Source organism: Lissotriton vulgaris, chromosome 2_1, assembly GCF_964263255.1.
Source record: "Lissotriton vulgaris chromosome 2_1, aLisVul1.2, whole genome shotgun sequence".
Taxonomy (NCBI): domain Eukaryota; kingdom Metazoa; phylum Chordata; class Amphibia; order Caudata; family Salamandridae; genus Lissotriton; species Lissotriton vulgaris.
This window is the reverse complement of record NC_141687.1, coordinates 1,700,317,033-1,700,339,308: the sequence shown is the minus strand read 5'-3', so window position 1 is coordinate 1,700,339,308 and position 22,276 is coordinate 1,700,317,033. Positions and strand designations below refer to the sequence as shown.

The 22,276-nt window shown below is 42.3% G+C and overlaps 1 long non-coding RNA gene across 1 annotated transcript in view; it reads right to left on the bottom strand.

Annotated features, from left to right (window-relative positions):
• Positions 1-1,052: 1,052 nt before the first annotated feature.
• The window catches only part of LOC147733132 (uncharacterized), a 66,220-nt gene continuing 44,996 nt past the window's right edge, over positions 1,053-22,276 (bottom strand). The window contains exons 2-3 of the long non-coding RNA XR_015308509.1: positions 2,275-2,367; positions 1,053-1,334 (exon numbers count right to left, since the gene is read on the bottom strand). This is a non-coding gene — a long non-coding RNA (uncharacterized LOC147733132). The remainder of the gene's footprint in view (positions 1,335-2,274; positions 2,368-22,276) is intronic.

Here is a 22,276-nt window from a genome sequence, read left to right as displayed (position 1 = left end):
TTGCATCTGTCAAGTTAAGTTTTGCACATTGTCCGCTTTCATGTCCACTTCTCCTTAACTAATGTTCTAAGGGATGGAGAGGAGCCAGAGTTTAAGATATAATTGTATCCGCAATAAATTCTCAGTGACATTTACATAGTCCGTGATTATCCTACAAATCTGGCATGGCTGCGACCTTGATGAACACACGTTGTACAACGTTAATGTAGAATCTCTTTTGGAGAGTTGTAGCTCTCAATACGCCTTTATTCACCTCTAGTTGGTGGAGTCAATAATGGCAGAATCAGCTCACACTGACTCCCTCTTGCGGTGCCATGAGGGGAGCCTACACACGGTTTAAGAATTAGCACAAGAGATGCATGTTCATTAGTTTTAAATATTTTGGAAGAAATACCACCCTAAACCCTTTCAATGATCCAATTCAATAGTGTCTGGTAGTCATAGAACTGGTAGCTCTGGTGGATCACGGTTGCAATACACAAACCTATGCTGCATCAGATCAAGAGAGGCAGAGGAGAAGTAAGCTCTGGTTAGGTGTCTGAGAAAACCATATCCGGGTCAAGAAGGGTTGGTATGAGGTGTGTTACAATGATGCTAACTAAAAAGGATCATGTAAGTGTGGTCCTTGGTTAGTGGTCCTGTGCTAAAATAGCCGTTTTAAAGCTCCAGTCTATGACGTTCCCATGAAACAACCCTTTACAGAGGCAGGTCTTCCTGAAGAAAAAAAGCCGGCCATTGTTTGAAATAAATGTCAAACATCTTTTCACATGACAAAACGGAGTTTCCAACCACTGCCATTGTTGTAGCACAGAGTCACACATAACGCACTGCTCACACTAAACAGTTACGGGTCTGTTTCGGTGGTCAAAGTTGTAAGTTGATGCATAGTACAGAAATACAGATGGCAGGCATGGAAAAAATATGCCAAATAATTTTAAGGTGTATGTTTCACAGCTGCAAATTTGCTGACCTACATGCATCCTTCTTAAAGTGGTGAGGGTGTTTACAGTTTGTTCTGCACATACACTGTTGAAGAACTTAAACAATGTTTTCTGTATCTGGAATAAACAAGTTTTTATTAACAGCACTAAACATGAACTTCGCTGTAAATTTAAAGGTGGATTTAATAGCAGAAGTATTTGGTATAGAGAGTACAACATTTTTACACTGTACATGTTTTGGAAAAGTTTGGAAACCAGACTAGTCAACGCTTGTCCGAGAATTCTTCACAAATAGAATAAACGCAGCTTGAAGGTATCTTTTTCTCAGTGTTCTATACCAGATCATACTTTGTTGGCCAGGTGTAAAAATGGTATGGTATCAGGTGGTGTAATCTAAAAGAAAGAAGCATATGTACAATAGTAATCAGTATCACATGAAAGAAATAACATAACTGAGTAAGTAATTGATCCCACGGGCAATGCAAGGGCCCACTGCATGGATATTAATACAACCTTGTTAATTGAAATGACAGTGCAGTTTGCAGATTTCCATTCAGCTCAAGTACATAGGTTTGCAATCTAACAATTAGATATGCTTATTATTCAGATGTTTTACAAAACACTCAAGTGTTACCTTCAGAGCGCTTTTTTACATGTAAACCGGATACCCATACACTGGGTAAGTGCATCCATAGGATCGGGGCACAGGCTGGTATGGGTAGAGTCCAGCCCTACATGAAGAGGTAAGTTTGCTGGGTAAGAGGAGCAGCCCGGTGTGTTGACTGTTGAGGTAGCAGAACGCTAGTTCTGATCCTAAGGCAAGGTGAAGAAGGCCAAGCAGAAAAAGTTAGTGTAGGGAAAGATAGAGGCAGACTATCCGCCGAGGGCAGTTAATAGTTTGGCCACATTGTGCAGGTTCTAGGTTCACTTAGCTGTTATGTTTCATCTTCCAATTACCAGTAGGCTTGCTAAACGCTTTGAATATTAGAGGTTTTCAGAACTTCATGTAGATGTTCACTGATCATAATTGTAGATTAAGACATTTTTAAGGGCTCTAGAGAACCAGGATTTGGTCTCTCCATCGTTTCAGGTGAAGGACAGTTGAGTACTGGCAGTTCATTAATCAATATCATTTGAATATTCAGGCCAATGGGTGTAAGATCGGCTAGTCTGAAGCCTGGTATTCCTGTGACCAATCCGCAGCCAGCTTATTCTTTCAAGTACCACTCACCAGAACGAAACTCACTGCAACAACAATGGTCGACTCAAGCATCAAGACAAATGTAAACTGTAACCTGTAAGCAGCATCATGATGTGAAATATCTTCACTTACACTGGAAGATGGACTACCATGTTGTCCTTCTGGTGGCTGGTTCTTCGTTCTCTGTACACTTGCTTAAACATAACATTCTAATTCTTGGTCACCCTACAAAAAAATCAGTCCATAATCAGAATTTGTCACATGGATATGTCTTCTTTAATTGACAAACTGAGAACTACAACTGTAGACAGCAACAGCATTCCAGAACACACAAGCTCCTTTCTTAGGATGTGAAGAGATGTGGTGGGCCTTGAAAATCCTTGCACTGTAACACAATGCACTAAGTTAGCCAGTTAAATAAAAGTTACTGCTATGTACAACATTTTTAAGCTCTCTTCAACTGTCACAGCTAACAGCCATTCAATGTTACAAAGAACCATTTGTTATACCATTGAGAATACAGACAAGGAAGTACTACAACAAATGAGATTCATGCATACGGTGCAAAATGACAATTCCAGGGGACAAGTAATATGTAGGTAGCATCCATGCAGGACATTCTACTTTGGAGATCAAAAGATTGCTTACATGGCTGTAATGCATGGCATGAACAACTGGAAACTCACTATGCCACAAATGACTCCACACCCTAATTTCTTACCATGCTCGGGGAAAGTAGAAACACCGTGGGAAGAATGGACGGATGCATTTAACTATCCATTAAACTTTCACTCAATGAGGCTAATATACAAGCAGTTTGGGCAAAAAGGGTTTTCGAATATTTCACACACTAACAATTACAAAGTTAGGTAAGCTAAGACAATGAATCTCTGTAGAAATTAAGAAAAACCCAATTACATTTTGTAAACAACTATTAAGGATGAGCTTTGCTGAGCTTCAAGATGGCTATGTTCTTGATTAGCTCTGGCACAACCTTAGTCTCCAGACCACTTTTGTCCCTAAAGCACCAAATAGGTCTAAGATTTGAAGGTGAAGAAACTTGGATCCTGTAGGGATTCCTAGATGACAAAGCCGGACCCAGTGAAAAATCTGAGTACACAGACGCTCACAATGAGAAACATTGTGGCAATGGAGGACAGCGGAACGGTATCAGCACCCTGGTAGTGGCGGGATACCGAGACTAAGATGAGGTTTGTGGGGCATAAGGGATCCTCCTCAGTGCAACTGGAGCCTGGCATATATGGTAGGTGGAGGCAGTGTGGCACAAAGGTGTGGGGAAGAGGAGAGTGAAAGGTGGATCAAGGGAGGCACATGGTCAGTTCTCGACCCCTGCCCCTCACTGCATGAAACCACCACCCACGAGGGACAGCTACAGAGATCGGCTCCCATATATGAACCCATGTAGGATAACCCTAGGGAAAGAAAAGAGGCAAGGTGTGAAGCCAAAAACGTTTCTTCAACTCGAGCTCAGGCTTCTAAAGAGAGTCAGGAGAAAACCCCTGAACTACCTGATAAAGTTGGGACATAATCACAGCCTCTCTCTTTGTGAACTTTGTTTATTCAGAAGACACTTCAAGGTGGACACATGCCACATTTAAAACAAAATTTCAGCCTTTGGAGAACGGAGAGTGGACCTAAAAAAAATTGAATTACAAAACCTGAAGAGGGGTAAAGGCCGTAGCCTTCGAATGGCAACTGTTGAAAGAACAATGCAGCACAAAAACAGATAATCCAGAAATACAGTCAGTGCGATACGTGTTCTAAAATCACTAAATTAGTGACAAAAAGTTGAACCCAGAGGAAAAAAACAAAATCTGTACCTTGGGCATGTACTCTTTCCAGGTGGAAGACCGGACCAAAAAGGAGATGGAGTTTTTCTGCCATGTAGTCCTTGATTGTGACAACTAATCCGCATTTGGCCCTGTAGGATATACTTCCCAACGCAAATTCAGTTAGAAAGAATGGGGCCGATGCACTTTCTGGCAGAACTAGCTTCTTCAAAACAGAGAATCCCTCAAGCTATGGCTAAAGAAGTGTAATAAGACAATGAAAGGCTCCACAACTTTCACATCTTTTCAGATCTCAGCCTTGACACCCGACTCTGGGCATTCAGCCAACGTTGCGGCTATCAACTTGGTCAAGGATGGGAAGGCAAGTTTCCAGTTTCTCCATCCACAGGCTGCTATAGAATATACCGGTTGATGAAGAAAGGCAGAAGTCCTCCAGAATAAGGGGTCTGTTACATGATTATCCTGAGAACTACTGATGAAGAAACATCCTGTGGTGCTTCCTGAATTTTTCCCCCATTACATGGCCTAAATAGGCAAGATGTGATGTGCAGATTCCTAGTTTTAATGAGGTAAATATTTCACCAGCATTGACATTTTGAATGTTACCTACTCTTTCTTACCCTCTTTTTACGCCCTGAATAATAGCTGGGGTGGACAGAGTTTTCAGGTAGGGAACACAGATACATGGAACACACAATTTTTTTTTCCGCGATATATTTTATTTCTGCAGCTAAGTACATTAGGAGTTCTGCCCCTGAGGCACTGCATTGATTGTTATGGAACCTTTTTCAGGTTCTTATAAAACGATTTAAACCTAAAACAAAAACTCCTATTATGTTAGCAGGGTGTTTGATAACTTAATGGCTTTCCTGAAGGATTATGGGTGAAAGCAAATTCATAGGCCAACATAAGGAATGTTTTAGGGACCACTTCATGGTGCACATATCAAACAAGTATCATGCTGCGAAATCCTTGGGGCATGTCTGCCTCTTGGTCTTGTTGCTCTGAAGTTGGAACATGTACATGTGGTTTAATTTTAACCTGCAAGCCCACAGGGTGCACAGATGCTGGAGAGCCAGGTGCCTATCTTTCTTTTTGTGCACTGGCAAATGGGCAGTGTCTTAAATGTTATGCGACTCTATTAATCACCACACTGTTAAAAGAATGCGCTGGGAGAAATCTTTTTTATACACTAAACACCCTTATCTTGGAAGCCTCTTTTGGGGACTGCTCTGTCCAAGAAACAGGAAGTGACAGAATGTATTTCCCAATCCAATATGGACTAATACTGCCTGTATCCATCTGTTAATTTTCCACTCAATTCTGGTTTATTAACTTCCTGCATATCACTTTTTATTATCCTCGAACTTCATATTTTTGTCTTCAAAAGGAGCTGGAACCATCAGTATCATGCTCCGCAAAAATGCTCCGGCAACAGTCGAAGCAATTGTTGAACTCCTAGTCACTTTGGTACTGGTTCTGTTTTTTGAAGCTCTTATTACTCTGGTACTTATAAAGGAATTCCTTCTGCTACATTTCCTGGAATCCTGCTTCATTGGCTTTGGTCCTCATCTACTTCAATCTGGGGCTTGGGAATGCAGTGTTCTTCTAATATTTTTAAACTTTTACAGCTAGATTGATGAAAGGAAATTGTGCTCGCAAAAGGCCAGATTCTGAGAATTCTGAGCGCAATTTTTGCATTTGGGATTCATCATCCCAAATGCAAAAATCGCTATTTGAGAAATCGCATATTTGCGAGGAATTGCATTTAAGGAATCTCTATTAGAGATTCCTTAAATGCAATTCATTAACCAATTTCAAATTGCGAATTCGCAATATTTGGCCTCTATTTACCAAGAAGTCTGACTTCGTGGTAAATAGCGAAAAAATAGAAATATGCACTTTAGTGCTTTTTTTTCTGTTGCATGTTACACACACACACACATGTCTTTTGGACACGTGTGTGCGCAAATTGCATTTCAGGGGTGCTACAGGGTGTCCTTTGGACACCCCTGGCACCCTTGAAATCGCTATCTTATTTGCGATTAGCAAATTGCAAATAAGGAATACTCCCCATTCATTCCTATGGGCCTAATTTGCGATTAGCAATTTGCTAATCGCAAATAAGGAATGTGTAGGAATTGCAATTTATTTAGCGATTCCTACATGAATCCCGTTTTGCAAGTCCTTAATAGCGATTCCTTAATAATCGCTATTAAGGACTCGCAAAACGGCTCTTTGATGAATCTAGCTGTTATTTCTCCTGCCTGGAGAGTTTTTATGACTTTTCTTTATCTCTATTTAGCAGCCCTTCAGAAAGGCACCCGATGGGTCTATGTAATATTCAGAAATGTTAAACACAGTGACTAAAAGAAAACATCCCCATAGTTCTGATATTCTTGACAAAAGAATACTGTGGGCAGGTTGCATCCAGAAGTTGACAAATCAATCCACGAAAAGTTATGAAGAGCATCAATCCCAAAGTTACTGGAAGCCTTGCATAATAGGCAGAGGTAAAGACATAGCACCTCAATTAGCATCTAAGTGTGTGAAGTATCTAAATGATAAAACAAGATTATATTACTGTAGCGGAAAATAAAGGTCAAGTCTACAAAAATGTTAATTAGCTGAAAGTGTCAAAGGAAGAAGACAAAGTAAACGGCGAAAACGGTATGGAAGAAACGTAATAGTTAAGAAAATAAAACGTGCATGAGTGGTGATAGCTACAATCACAGTGCAGATGCAAAAGAATGCCTTGCTCACAAAGTTATTCGCATAAAGTGTAAGAGGATAGGTCATTATGCAAGAGTATACAAGAGTGATGCAAAGAGAAGTATTAGAAGTGCAATAGGGAGTGAGTTAAGTGAGGAGGACAGTACTGAATATGTTCTTAACATGGTAAGTGAAAAACATTAGACTGAAATCAAAAACCCGAAATAATTATAAATATAAACAGCAAGGATGTTAAAGAGGTAGTAGATTCTGGAGCAAGTTATACAATTGTATCCAAAGAAGAATTCCAGGATAATAGGACTTCTGCATATTTTTTAGAGGATGTTGGATGTAAATCACATTTAGGATAACAGAATAGTTTAGAAGTCCACCCAAATGGAACATGGTGTCCGGTTAAATGAAGCACTCTCAAGGTTGAATGTCAAAGCACAAAAATGTTAAATGTATTTAGTTTAGATCATATGATAAAGGTGTCAAACTAGAGCAGATATCTAAGGTGTGTGAACGTATCTGGATGTGAAAGTGTGACTTCTCAGTTTTGGCCTTTGGAAAATTCTTCTCTTTTACTCTCAAATAAAGGGAACGAAAATCTTCCAATAGAGTTACTCCTCTTCCGGGTGTGGATCCAGGCTCCAGCAGTGTCCTGTGTAATTTCCAGTTCCTCAGAATTCAGATATTAATCAAGACTCCACAATATAACGCTATATTTTTAGGCATAATGAAAGGAAGACCCCAGGGGTCTCTGGCTCAAATGTCTGAAACTTAGACAATTTAAAAGGTGCCCATTGGATGCCTGCAAAAGAAATCTGCTGAATTCAAAGCATTTTCGGAGCCTTGGTGGGAGCCATTACTCTCACTGGAAGGTTTTTACAAAACATGTGTTGCTGACATGTTGACTGATTGTTCAGTGAAGTGTTAAGATGCATGCACAAGGCGTGTCTGTGGAGATGCTCGGCTCTGCCAGTTAGTCTCCAAGCGCGAAACTGGTACCATCCATATTTCATAAACAGGGGAAGCAAAAGAGATGCCAGAATAGCTTGTTCCTGAAACAAAAACACATGTATATCGCACCTCTTTGCCGGAGCACCCACTCCCATATCGTACTGCCAGCAATTACCTCTATTACGGGCAGAGATGCTGCCACCTTTAGAAGCTGTTTTTTGCAGCAGCTGTGACGGCATTCGCATCCCTGCGAAGGAGTGCTTAGTAAAGTGATGACCTGTGCCTTTGATGAGGCAGAAGTGGGCTCAAAAGAATTAGCTGCCTAGGCAACGGGGGCTGGAGATGGATGGAAATGTATTCATGGCATGGCGATCCAGGGTCTAGATGGGGATCCCCTTGGGAGGTCAAATCACCCAGAGCTCTGCAAGCACAGATGCTCTAATTTCCAGCAGATTTTCTCAGCTGAATACTTAAAGCTGTGTATGCTTGTAGAGTGCCAAACCAGTCAGGCAAAAGCTTTAAAAAAAAAAAACATTCCTACAAAGTTGATGAAAACAGTACTTGGGCCATGGGACACTGATCAGAGGAACAAAAGGAAATTGTATTTTACAGCCAACCGAAATGGAGGAAATGAAAGTGTGAAGCACACCAACCAATGAAAAGTGAGGGCGGGATGTAAGCCCCTTTTAAGATTTATATAAATTACAATAGATTTTGTTAGCGCTGTGCAGAGAAACCTAAAAAAGCCAGGTTTTCAGTGAGGCCTGAGGTGAAGGAAGTCTGTTTCGGCTCGAAGATGTATTGGTGGTTGATTTCATAGTTTTGCTGCTACAATAAAAAAATAACTGGTCCCCAGAAGTGGCCATTCTAATTCTCAGAATCGAAAGTAGTGAGAGGATGAAAGATCTCAAAGAGCAATAAGGCCGGTCAAATGAGAATTTGTTAGCAAGAAAAGTCGGGAGGTTCTGTTATATGGCTTTATATACGATCATCAGAGCCTTGAAAGATATGACCACTAATCAATAGCCAGTGTGGTGACCTAAGCACCTGAGTGATATGTGCATTTCATGTTGTCCCATCACCAGTCAGATAGTTGTACCATGACAAGCTGAAGTAGTTTTTATATGGACAGGTAAACAGAGTTGGTATAGTCCAGCCTTGATTGAATAAGTGTAATATGAAAAGTGAAGTCAATTACTGGGAGGATCTTATTAAGAGTGCATATTTGAAAACGCAAGTAAGAACAACACTGATAGATTGTGGCTCCAGCAAAAGTGTGTTATCGAGAAGGACCCCTAGGATGTCTAATGTGTTTGAGTCGCGGTGAAAGCCATTACATCTGGTCAGAGTGACTTATTCCATTTGACTTACCCAATGACAGATGTAATTAAGACTTCTGGTTTTGCTGCGGTCTATCTCAAAACATTATTTGCCATTCACCACTGAACAGTGGCCCTTTGGAGCACCTAAACTCTTTGGTCGAGGCTAACACGATTATCTCACTAGAGCAATCTGGTTGTAGGGAAAATCATTACACCCTGGACAATAGTACGGCTCTGCAAGTTATCACAGAGAAATATAGGTGACCATTCAGAAATGCCCAGTCTACGCTGCATTCATCAACTTTTCCACAGCCTTTGATAAAGTTAATTAGCCAACTTTGTGGAAAAAACGGTCTAATCTTGGAATGCACATCATTTTATTATGTTTAATAATAAGCCTCCATTCCTCCACCTGATGCCAGATACTGTTAGGCGGGGATCGGGGACAATCTACAGTTATCCCTACATAAAACCGTTTGAAACAAGGGTGTTCGTTAGCACCACTACTTTGTCCCGTTATATATCGGACCTTTGTCTCTTCATGTGGATCTTATTGGAGTTCCAAATCCTGAATAAATAAAGCATTGAAGCACCTCTTAAATAAATCATTGAGGACTTACGCGAAGGTGTTCTAATCACTGCAGGGGCCTTTGAGCTTTGCAGTGAGCAGACTGAAGATAAACTTTCTGTCTTCTTTTGGGGGCTAAGAAAAAGTTACTTTAGCAGAGATTTCACTATTACAGCCTTTCATGTACCCCAAAAATGTCATGTGTAAAGGAGTTGGTGAAGCGTCTAAGTGGGATTTCACCATCAGCTGATAAAAGTGGTTTCCTAAGCTGAGATTAACAGAGGTCTTCGCCTGAAACCCAATGGTCTACAGATGTTTAGGGCTTGTAGAAATAGCTCGTTGGTGACACATGTAAGGAAGCCAGATGCGTCTCTGAGCATTTTAATTGATCAAGGACATGGCATTAATAATTGCAAAACAACAGATATCAGATGTTCAATTAGCAGAAACTAGTGTGAGAGGAAGACCAACTATTACACAGGGAAAGATTTGAAAGAGAAAAAAAAAAAAAAAGAGGACAAACCGCCCTGCATTGGCATACATAGTGGAGAAGTGTGGCTCACTGGTTAGAGGCGGCAAACCCAGAAGCAGAGGTCGGCCCGGGACCAGGGTTCAATTCCCGACGAGGCAGGGTACGGAACCAATGTCAGCGGGCTCGATAAATCTCGCCTCGGTGCCTCTCTAACCATGGGTCTCACGCTGCAACTCTGGGCAATAGCTTGCTTAATCTCCACAACGCCCCCCTCGCTGCCGGGGATGCCTGGCTTCACCTTAAGGATGCCCAATAGGGACCATCTCACAGGGAAAGCCAGGACTGGTTTCCCAGAGGCACACAGCGCCAAGAAACCCCGGGGTGAACGTGCGCTCTACAAATTCATACTAACATAACATAGCCACTGGTTGATATAAATTAGACAAATCTGATAGGCCCTCCCCAGTCAAACTAATTGGAAAAGTATGATCCACTGAATTACTACCAAGAACAGCTATGCCTTAGTCCTGCTAAGCCTCCACAAGAGAGATGAAGTGACGGAATAGCTGGCATTCTATTTTCAAACCTGACAGCAGATACCAGCAGTCTAAATTAAAATTGAATATGCCTACACTGTATCACAGAGTCAGAGGAGACAGACAAGAAGAAAGACAGCAGGCCTTTTCTATCTATGCTCTCAGGACCTGCAACAACATCCCATTACCGATAAGGATCTCCCCAACGCTGCTCCAATTTACGAAATAGTTCCTCTTAAAGAACACTACATCACAATGCAATAACTAGCTACCTCTCATACCACTTGTTAATTGTATGCTTGCCTTAGCTTAGACCCTGTACAGTGCTCCTCTGCCTTTTTGGATAGATTTCGACTATAGAAATACCATATTCATACATATATAAAGAGACACTGGACTCTGTTCTTCTTCTGGTTATTAGTTCCTTTACTGGCTGCAAACACATAGCATTTTGCTAATATACAAGCAGTCTACAAACTTACTGGCTGCAAACACATAGCATTTTGCTAATATACATGCAATGTACAAACTGAGATGAACATTTTAATGTACACAAATGAAACTTCTCTATTTTACAGAAATAAAACACCAATAAAAAAATTTCAAATAATTATTGTGTGAAACTAAGGGACAAGTAGGTAGCTATTGTTCAAAAGTTATAGTACCAGGTGGGCAAGCTCAACTTACGCTTGACGTGGAAATGTTGAAATTCTATTCAGAATTCGAATTTTTTTTTTTACCTAGAATAAAAACTAATAAGATGCTATAGTTGTTTAAAATAAAAAAACTAAAGAAATCCACATGGGGTAGAGTATGACGAGATGAATTTGAAAACATGAAGGATGAGATTAAGTATGTACATGCTATAAATGTTAAATGTAAAGAGACACACCGTAGTGTCTACAAATGTAACTGCCAATGGTATAGGAGAGGTAGGAGTCTGATGCATGTTGGACGTAATCTTATATGCCTCTTCCGAATTAAGTGAAACACCTAAAAACGCCACTCTGTCAGTGAGCAGGAAAAAGTTGCTGTACTTTGGACATTCGGGCACTTTAGATTTACCTAGAGAGATTCATTTATGTAGGATTAAATGCTTGCTGAATCTGGGAAGAGCACACATCAATGTCCCATCAGGGAACATGTAAAGCTCAAAAAGAACTATTATGGTTTTCCAAAACTCCAAACTGTGGAACTTACCGGCCTACGAACACGCCCCGGAAGGTGGCAGACAGGCTGACACGATCAGTACAGTGGATGCGACATTAAATATAAGTTGATAAGTTTTTGCAAGCATCCTGGTCCTTTGCTGAAGTAAGCCTTGTGCAAGGTTCAGACTACCTTGACTTTGGTCCTGGACTCCACCTGACTCTAATGGCGTGCTTTCCAACAGGTTCAAACACAATCTGATCACCAGGTTCTGAATCTTCTGTAGTTTATTAATGATTTCTCGGGGAACCCAGTGTATAGAGCACTGCAGCAGAGAAGATCAGTCATCTCAAGTCCTCTTGTGAGCTCCACCTGGGTTGAAGAAGTACGATAATTCACCAGATCATGAAGTGCTTGAAGTTGATGCTCTTTACCAGAACATTTGTTTTTCTTTTTATAATATGTCTGTGAAGGGTTGATGGTGGGGCAAATGTGATTTTTTTTGTTTAGTATTGTCCTTGCACCATGAAAATCTGTTCTGGTTCCATCCGAACTAAGTTAACAACCTTTCACCCAGCAGTAGATATGATCCAGCCATTTTGAGATGATTGTCATCTGCGAATGGTATTATATGTGTTATACATTTGGAACTGCACCTTGCTGTGCCCTAACACTTGTCCCTGTATGCTCTTAAAGATATCAAACCATGTGAAAGAAGGTGATCTTCTGCAGCACTTTGACTCTGTGTGGCACATTACGCAAAAATCATTACACAAACCAACTCCACACTTCCTGGTTTCCTTTGATGATGAACTGACTATACCCATTAAAAGGACTTGACAATGCTCCTATTGACTCCTTCTGCTTTCTGAAGACGACACGGATCATAGGTTGAAAAACAAATCAAATGGGCGCGTGGCTTGGACGGCAATGGGGATAGTTGCCTGAATCAGACGCCCCGTTAAACCCTGGGAGCAAGCAAGAAATTATTGAACCTATGGCACGCTAAGAGAAGAAGAAACCACCACCAACTACGTCGGAAGGGCTCTGGGAGCTGAGGGGCCGGGTGCGGGGGTTGTACAGCAAGGAAATCCGTCCTAAACCTGTAAAAAAACTCCGAGATCCGAGAGCAGAGAGCCCAAGATGGCAACCGGGAACTGAAGGGATCCTGCAGTGGCAACAAGAACGCCGGAACACCGGACATCCTGATAAAAGCTGCTACGAAGTCAGTAGAACAGCCTACCACCGTGACCCCCACCGGCAGCCCCCCCAGTCAACGGGGTAGAGGAGAAGAAGCAGCCCCCATCCCCACGAGGGTACAAACGAAACCGAAAGCCAACACCAGGGGGCCGCCTTTTTAGGAGAACAAAGTAACACAAACAAGAACATCAGAGCCCCCAGTCTCCTGGTAGAAGGATCCAGCGAGATCAGCATAGCAGAGGGGCCGAGCGGGGAGATCGTACAGCGAGGGAAGTCCAACCAAACCCTGCTAAATCCCCCAAGAGATTCACCGGAAAGTGCACATGGCAACCTGAAAACGAGGAGACCCTGTGGAGGACAAGCATGAAAGTAGGAGCACCGGACCACCTGATAGAGGCTGCTACAAGGTCAGTGTAGCAGACAACCACCGCGACCCCCACTGGCAGCACCCCACCTCAGTGAACGGGTACAAGAGAAAAGCAGCCCCCGACTCCACGACGGCGCTAACGAAACTGAAAGCACGTACCAGGGGGCCTGCCATCTTAAGAGAACAACATAAGATGCAGCAAAACGCAGGAGTACAAAGCGAGGGGGGGGAGGGTTTGGGGGGGAAACACGGTGCGGATCGAGACCCGATGGCAATGAGAAGCTCCGAGATCCAGCTGAAGAGGTACAAAAAAAAAGGGACATGGTATGCTCAGCGGAAAAGTAGCCAAGCAATCCCTAACATCACGCCAGAGTCGAAGAGGTTAAGGAAACAAAACCAACAAAAGGTGTCTGACATTTTGCACAAAAAAAAAAACGCGGGTGAAAGGAAAAACGCGAAGAGCGCGATCCCGGCAAAAACGAAAGCCAAAGAAAAGCGAAAGGAAAGGTGACAAAAAACCATCTCAGCGCTGGGAGGGGCAGATTTGAATATGGCGAAACACGGAGGTTCACAATAGATAGGAACAAAAAGGGAGCTAACAAAAACAGAGAGGGCAAGCACTACTCGAGGGACACTTGAACGAGTGGCAGGGGGACCAACTGCAGAGGGCCAGCGTTCAAGACAAGCGGCTGCAGGAGGGTCAGCACAAGACCCATTAGCAGGGGGAAAAAAAACCCCTAGCAAATCACCATAATCTGAGCACTAAACAGCACAAACCAAACACAAACCCGCGAAACTGATACGGGAAGAAGCACAGACCAGACAAGGGAGCACACGGAAAGCCATCATGAGCCCAGGAGAATATCAACAGTCTTGTTCACTCACCCCTCGGGAACCAAGTCTGCAGTAAAGCACTAATTCTAGAAAGATCACAGAAGAGGCAGCTCAGCTGTAATCAGGGCACAGGGCAAGTCAAACAACAGCTTTCCAATCCCATAGAAGTAGGGGGGAACATAGCGGGCGCCACATCTGAAGACAGCCACTACAAAACACAAGGGAACTGAGTCCAATTAAACCGCCCGCCTCGTGTGACGGCGTACGACAAGAGCAACAAGCGCGACCCAAGGCAGCGGTCGACCAAAGCAGAGGCCACAAGGCACCTTTACACAGGCCAAAATACACCAACAAAAGGTCGGCGGTTAGGCCCAGTTTACAGAAGGGGTGGAGTCAACAAGAGCGTCACGAGAGAAGGCCATCAACACACCAGCACCGACCCAAGAGTTCGGGACGAGGGGAGGGGCTCGCAAAGCAGCAAGACAAAGCCACACAACAAGCACCATTGAAACCCAAAAAAGCTGAAAGCTACCTTTCACAAGTGCAGACCTACCAGCCCATAGAGCGGAAAGGAGACAGAAGATTTGAGCTCCATCAAGCGAAGCAAGGCCTACTAACCATGGTGGGAAACGATGGCAAAACTACGCAACAGTCAAAGAAGAACAGACCCAGCTAGAAGAGGACATCCTAAGGTTAGAGGCAACCCACATCTCGGACACAAGGAACAGTACCGCTCTAACAGAGCTTACAAACAAAAAATATGATTACAACAAAATCCTAAGCGAGAGGGCCGGACTGTGTGTGAACAAATAGAGGGCAATTAACCTCTGCGAGGCTAACAATGCAGGGAAGATCCTAGCCTCCTATCTTAAACACAAACAAAGACAGCACACCATCTCATCAATCACCGACTCACGCAACACACACACAAGGAGATACTAAGGACATTTAGAGAGTTCTATGTCGAACTATACAAAAACGATCAATCACTAGACCAGGCAGGCTTCACAGCCTACCTAGACAGATTAAATCTCCCAAAGATAACGAACGAAGAAGCGCAGACACTTGGACGAGAAATTAGCTCAACAGAAATTGAGATGGCAAATGAAAAAAGTGTTCAACCACTGCGAGGGAACAGGAGCGGTCTCCCATACCATGACAGAGGCTAATATATTAGTTATCCCGAAGGAAGGCAAGGACACTGAGCTGCCCCAAAACTACAGGCCCATCTCAATAATCAATGTAGACAGCAAGGTTTACGCCAAAATCCTAGCCTCAAAGCTAAACATTGTTCTCCCACGTTTGATAAGCAACTCTCAGGTGGGATTCCTAAAGATGTGCATGTCACATGATAACACCAGACTCCTGTGCCACATACTGGAACGGGCCACCAAGGAACCAGCAGTGATGATCACACTAGACGCCGAGAAAGCGTTTGATAGGGTATCCTGGCACTTCCTCGAGCAATGTATGCGGTCATACAACTTGGGAGAATCTTATACACGGAAAGTAATGGCTCTGTAAGAAAACCCCAAAGCTCGAATAGTAGTCAATGGGGCGGTCTAAGAACCCTTCAACCTACAACAGGGGACAAGACAGGGATGTCCCCTGTTCCCCTCGCTGTTTCTGCTGGCCCTAGAACTGTTGATCAGGGACATCGGGTCCAATAAGGACATGAGGTGGATGACCATTGTAGAGTCCACAGTTAAACTAGCCGCATACGTGGATGACATCCTCAGTCACAGAGAGACCCAACTCCTCCATCACGGCACTCATGGAGACCAGAGGGAAGTACTCAACCCACTCTGGCTACAAGCTGAACAAAGATTAGTCAGAGTGTAAGCCACTAAACATCCACACCACTAGAGAGATACTGGGGAATTCAGGCCTTGCCTGGCAAACTGGGTTCATCAAATACCTGGGCATACATGTCAGCAAAGACCTCAAAGCAACACTCGACAAAAACGAAAAACTACTACTAGAAAAGACAAAGACGCTGTTGGAGGCCTGGTCACCTAAATTCCAGACATGGTGGGGGAGAGTAGAGACAATAAAGATAATGATCACCCCAATGGTCAACTACCGGTCTGGTAAGCTACCGCTCGTACTCACGGACGAGTTCCACCGTAAAATGGACAAAATGATAAATAAATTCCTTTGGCGGGGGAAAAAGGCAAGAATAAGCCTTAAAAAACTAAGACTAAACAAAAAACTGGGGGGAGTAAATGTGGCAGACTTTAGAACTTTCCAAACTGCTTTTCTAGCGAAACAGGGGGCCTACTGGGTTCTTCCTATCCAGGAGTATACGCCGGTCTGGCTCAATATTGAGAGAGCCATACTAGACAACCTGGAGCCAATAGCGCTCCTTACAGCCAACAAACAGGCACTAGAAGCAAACCCAATACTCAAAAACACTAGGAATGCCCAGCTTAAAGTAGGTCAAAAAATGGAACACAGCGTGAAGAACTCAATGTGGGAATCACTATGGGCAAACACAAAGATAAAATATAGGGGAAAACCGCTCGCCATAGACACATGGAAAAGACTAGGTATCTCATACCCAGCGCAGCTGGAAGAGGGTGGAAGCCGCTCCTCCTTCAGCATGCTAAAAACAAAGCACAATCTACCAGACATAGAACTGTACAACGCCCTTAAATTCAAAACAGCCCTGTCCAAAGCGAAACTATCAAAGCACAAGCCCTCGAACATCCAATACATGACGAATGTCAACTGAATAGAACACCAGGTATCACACCTATACAAAGTACTACGACCCAGCTCCTCCAAACTTGACAACAAAACAATTACTGGGAGAAAGAACTCTGCACCACACTCAGCAAGAAGGAACGCCACCTCCTCTGGGCCTCCCCCAGGCAAAACAAAATCTCCCTGGCTTTAGCGCAGACTAAATTCTGTCCCCTAAACAAAACATACTGGACCCCAGCATGCCTGGCGACTCTGGGCCTGAGAGAAAATTACCAGTGCTGGAATTGCGACAAGGATAGTGGGGACCTAGCACACCTTAGCTACCACTAGACAAAGTTTAAAAAATATTGGGAAAAAATATTCACCTTTGCAACATCTAGCAACTTAAGGTTTTGCTTTTATCGTGCATACCTTTACCATATCAACCAACTGATATTTATACTTTTCTCTTAGCAAAACAGGAGCTAGTGCAAAGGTATTTATTGTTTTAAAGTCAAAAGTGCACATGTTTTATAGTGTCTGACATATTACACTAGAAGTTTTTATTGGTGCTTAACAGTGATAAAGGAGCATTTGTTCAAAATTATTAAATTGCATTGCTTATCTCATACCCAGCGCAGCTGGAAGAGGGTGGAAGCCCCTCCTCCTTCAGCATGCTAAAAACAAAGCACAATCTACCAGACATAGAACTGTACAACGCCCTTAAATTCAAAACAGCCCTGTCCAAAGCGAAACTATCAAAGCACAAGCCCTCGAACATCCAATACATGACGAATGTCAACTGAATAGAACACCAGGTATCACACCTATACAAATTACTACGACCCAGCTCCTCCAAACTTGACAACAAAACAATTACTGGGAGAAAGAACTCTGCACCACACTCAGCAAGAAGGAACGCCACCTCCTCTGGGCCTCCCCCAGGCAAAACAAAATCTCCCTGGCTTTAGCGCAGACTAAATTCTGTCCCCTAAACAAAACATACTGGACCCCAGCATGCCTGGCGACTCTGGGCCTGAGGGAACATTACCAGTGCTGGAATTGCGACAAGGATAGTGGGGACCTAGCACACCTTAGCTACCACTAGACAAAGTTAAAAAAAAATATAGGGAAAAAATATTCACCTTCATAAATAAAACATTAGGATGCACACTAAAAGCGGACTTTGCTACTCTCGCCACTGCATACATGACGAATGTCAACTGAATAGAACACCAGGTATCACACCTATACAAATTACTACGACCCAGCTCCTCCAAACTTGACAACAAAACAATTACTGCTGACATGTATGCCCAGGTATTTGAAAAGCCACAGTTTACATATGTGGTATTTTTCTTTTTTGAAAGTATTGATATGGCGGAAAGTTTGTGAGTCCTTTATTTGATTGCACATACAAACAAATCATAAAAATGCCAAGCCTTCCAGACCCATAAAGTAATTCAACAATACAACATACAATATATCAAAACGCGAATTTACTCAGAGACAGTAAAAAGATGGGTTTTTAATTTGTATGTCTTATTCGGAGGTACACTAAACATCGGGAGGAAAACAGGATTTCGACTTGAAGAATTTACTGGCATCTGGAAGTTCGAGCCTCTCCAGAATACTGATGTCTGGAAGTTTGAGCCTCTCCAGAATTCTAGTTGACCATGAGGTAAGGATGTTGCTTTAGATGGCTAGTTATGTGTTCCAAAGAGCCAACGTGAAGGGGCTGATCTTCAGAAGCAAATAATGGACGGTGGCAAGAATCTGGCAATGTCACGATTTTTGTGGACGTCCATCCAGAAGAATCTCTGAGGACTCTGGAACACCTCCCCCAAAGTTACATTTCCCCACCCAACCGCGATGAAACCGGTGCCTAAGTGGAGATTCTAGGGTCCTCAGTAAGGATGCACTTTTTAATCTTTCAGGCATGTGAAACCAAACGAGAAAGTTTTTTGACGAAGTTTATTAAGTGGGCTTCCATATTTAACCATTTCTCACGAAAGAAGCCAGGGGAGCATCTGGCAAATATATCAACTATCAATTCAGCACGTGTAGAAAGCAGGCTGAAGTGGAAAACTGGGGCAATACAGCCTTTTAGGGGTCCAGTTTTAAGAAATGTTTGGCCACCTAATCCTTCAAAGGCTTTCAAGTAACCACTGGGTCAACTAGGATGCAAATGTGAGGCATGCATGACCTCAGGGACATAGTATTTCGGAAAAATCACGTGGGTAGAGCAGACCTGATTTCACACACCCTCTGACATTCCTTAAGACACCAGACGCAGTATACTAGACCACCTTTACCTTATGGAATACTGGCCAATATGCTCTTCTCCCAAACAATTAGCATTTTAACACACAGTGATGTAGAACAAGTTCCCACTGTTGAAAGTCGTGAAGCTGAAGCATACTAACCTTTAAGAGATTAGTATTACACATTGTGTAAATTGCTGGGGTTGCAAAGCAGTCCAAGGGGGCTGTGGCAGAAACAATAAGGCAGCGACATCTATATATCTAAATGAATACCGTCACTAGCACTGAAAAGCTTGTTCAGCCTTCTGAAAAGATCAATGTAAAACACTGGACTAATGATATAGCAATAACCAATCGATGGAGCAACAGAATTGTGAGGTATGTAGTTTTGAAGACAGTGGAATGAGTATCCTCCAGCTAAGTGACGCTGCTTTGAATTGATTTGTTTTTCTTTTTTGTTTTTTAAATTTTACAAACATATAACATATGAACATCAGCGCATAGTTGTTACAAGGTTGCAGCCCACAATGGCTATGTTAATGGTGGTACAGTTACACAATATATAAGCTTGGCTGGCCCCCTATCCACTGTCGTTGTAAGAGGAGAGTAGTGTGAGGAGGGGGAAAGGATAGGAATTAAGGTAGGGAGAAAAGGATAACATACAGAAATTTACTTTCTTCACGTCCAGAGTCTTGAAACCTGTAGGGATGTGGTGTAGAGCCACGTGTTAGATTTGTTAGTATTTATTCATGGCGGGTCATATGGATTTAAGAGCTCATCCAAGGCCGCCCACATCCCCCTGTTGGGCGGTGTTGTCAGCGCCTCAAAGGTACATCACCCAGTTAAGCCAACCCTTGAAAGTTGCCTTGGAGGCGTCTTTCCAATTGGTGAGTACTATTTTGACTGCCGCTGTTAGTAGAAGATCCAGAAGGTCTCTGTCTTGCTGTGAGTCTAGCTCGGTTGTCATGAATGCAGTGGCGAGAGTAGCAAAGTCCGCTTTTAGTGTGCATCCTAATGTTTTATTTATGAAGGTGAATATTTTTTCCCAATATTTTTTTAAACTTTGTCTAGTGGTAGCTAAGGTGTGCTAGGTCCCCACTATCCTTGTCACAATTCCAGCACTGGTAATTTTCCCTCAGGCCCAGAGTCGCCAGGCATGCTGGGGTCCAGTATGTTTTGTTTAGGGGACAGAATTTAGTCTGCGCTAAAGCCAGGGAGATTTTGTTTTGCCTGGGGGAGGCCCAGTGGAGGTGGCGTTCCTTCTTGCTGAGTGTGGTGCAGAGTTCTTTCTCCCAGTAATTGTTTTGTTGTCAAGTTTGGAGGAGCTGGGTCGTAGTAATTTGTATAGGTGTGATACCTGGTGTTCTATTCAGTTGACATTCGTCATGTATTGGATGTTCGAGGGCTTGTGCTTTGATAGTTTCGCTTTGGACAGGGCTGTTTTGAATTTAAGGGCGTTGTACAGTTCTATGTCTGGTAGATTGTGCTTTGTTTTTAGCATGCTGAAGGAGGAGGGGCTTCCACCCTCTTCCAGCTGCGCTGGGTATGAGATAAGCAATGCAATTTAATAATTTTGAACAAATGCTCCTTTATCACTGTTAAGCACCAATAAAAACTTTTGTGTAATATGTCAGACACTATAAAACATGTGCACTTTTGACTTTAAAACAATAAATACCTTTGCACTAGCTCCTGTTTTGCTAAGAGAAAAGTATAAATATCAGTTGGTTGATATGGTAAAGGTATGCACGATAATAGCAAAACCTTAAGTTGCTAGATGTTGCACAGGCCTGAGTAACTCGACACCAGAAATTGCAATTTACCACTTACGTTTTTTGATACAACCTAAGATCATAGAGTGGAGATTTACAGATTGGAAAGTATTATTAATCTACTCTTTTGTTGTAGTTTAATTTGATCTTTCAGGTGAAATATTTAAAGTTTAACAAATTTTGTTGAATATTTTATTTTTATGATTCTGTCTCATTTGCCTGTTCCCTCTATTCCAACTATTATTACGAGATATTTGGCACCTATTTAAACAATCACAATGAATCTGAGTGAAGCTCCTAGAAAGGTCGTTTCTAGAAAACTAATACAAATTTACATTTTGCTAGTGCTATAAATTCCTCAGGTAATTCCACCTTAACACGATGTGCATCACTCAAATTAATCAAAATTCTGTTTATATGTATGCAATCAAATACATTGATGTTTACAAAAAGCACCATTTAATATGAATGTTAAAATCTCATTCTAGATACTAAAAAGCATAAATTCAATTCACTACAATTTAATTTCAGCAGCTTGTTAATGTATTTGCATAAAATATTAATTACACTGTCCACTTACATGCTTTTGCTGAAGCACAAATCAATAAGGCAATCACACATTGTTGTAATGCCTGAAAGCTTTACCCATCACAAATGTAACAGACTATTTCTCTGCAACTTTAGCTTCTCCGTCAAACACTGATGCAAATGTCACCAATGTGGGAAAAGCCAGTCAGTCAGAAATACTTTATTTCGACTTTAAAGGAGCCATAAAAAGTTGTACAAAACACAATTTCATTTGAAAACAGCTCATCCACATATACACAATTTTAAGACTTAAAATTATCAGTATCTACTACGAATCTTAAGAGCGTTCAAAAGGTAATTTAAAAAACAATATATGAGCTCAACTGTTCCTAGGGAGAGTAAAAACTCCATTGCCAATTTGTAATTCATAATCCCTGCAGCAAGTTTTAAAGGACGAATAAACTTTCCTCTGGGGTGTGTAAAGTCTACAAAAGAGAATAAAGTGACAATTGTCACACGGACAAACAGGGAGTGAGGCAAACCACGTGCCTCGGATAGGAAAATCAACAAAAAATGTAGTTTAAAAATGTAAACTTGTTAGCAAAAATGTCCTTCTTTCGTTTAAGTCAATTTGCAAGTACAGGGCAGGCTCTCTCTGCAGTTGTGAGAGGCGCTCTGGCTGACCAGTCATACTGCACATAGGACCAGCCTCCAAATAGCTTTGCAACTTTGTTAAGTTTGCAAATTTTCCACAGACCTCTGCAAGGAAAGACAAAAGCTTCATGCCGGCCACTCCCATGGTTTACTCTAAAAACATTTAGTTCTTAAGAACTCTTTGAAACCTGTAAAAAAAAAAACCCTGTGTGTTGCTCCTGACCTGCTACATTTGAGGAGATCAGAATCTCTCTCATCTTCAGTTACACTTGTAAATCCAGGTCAGAACCTATAAAC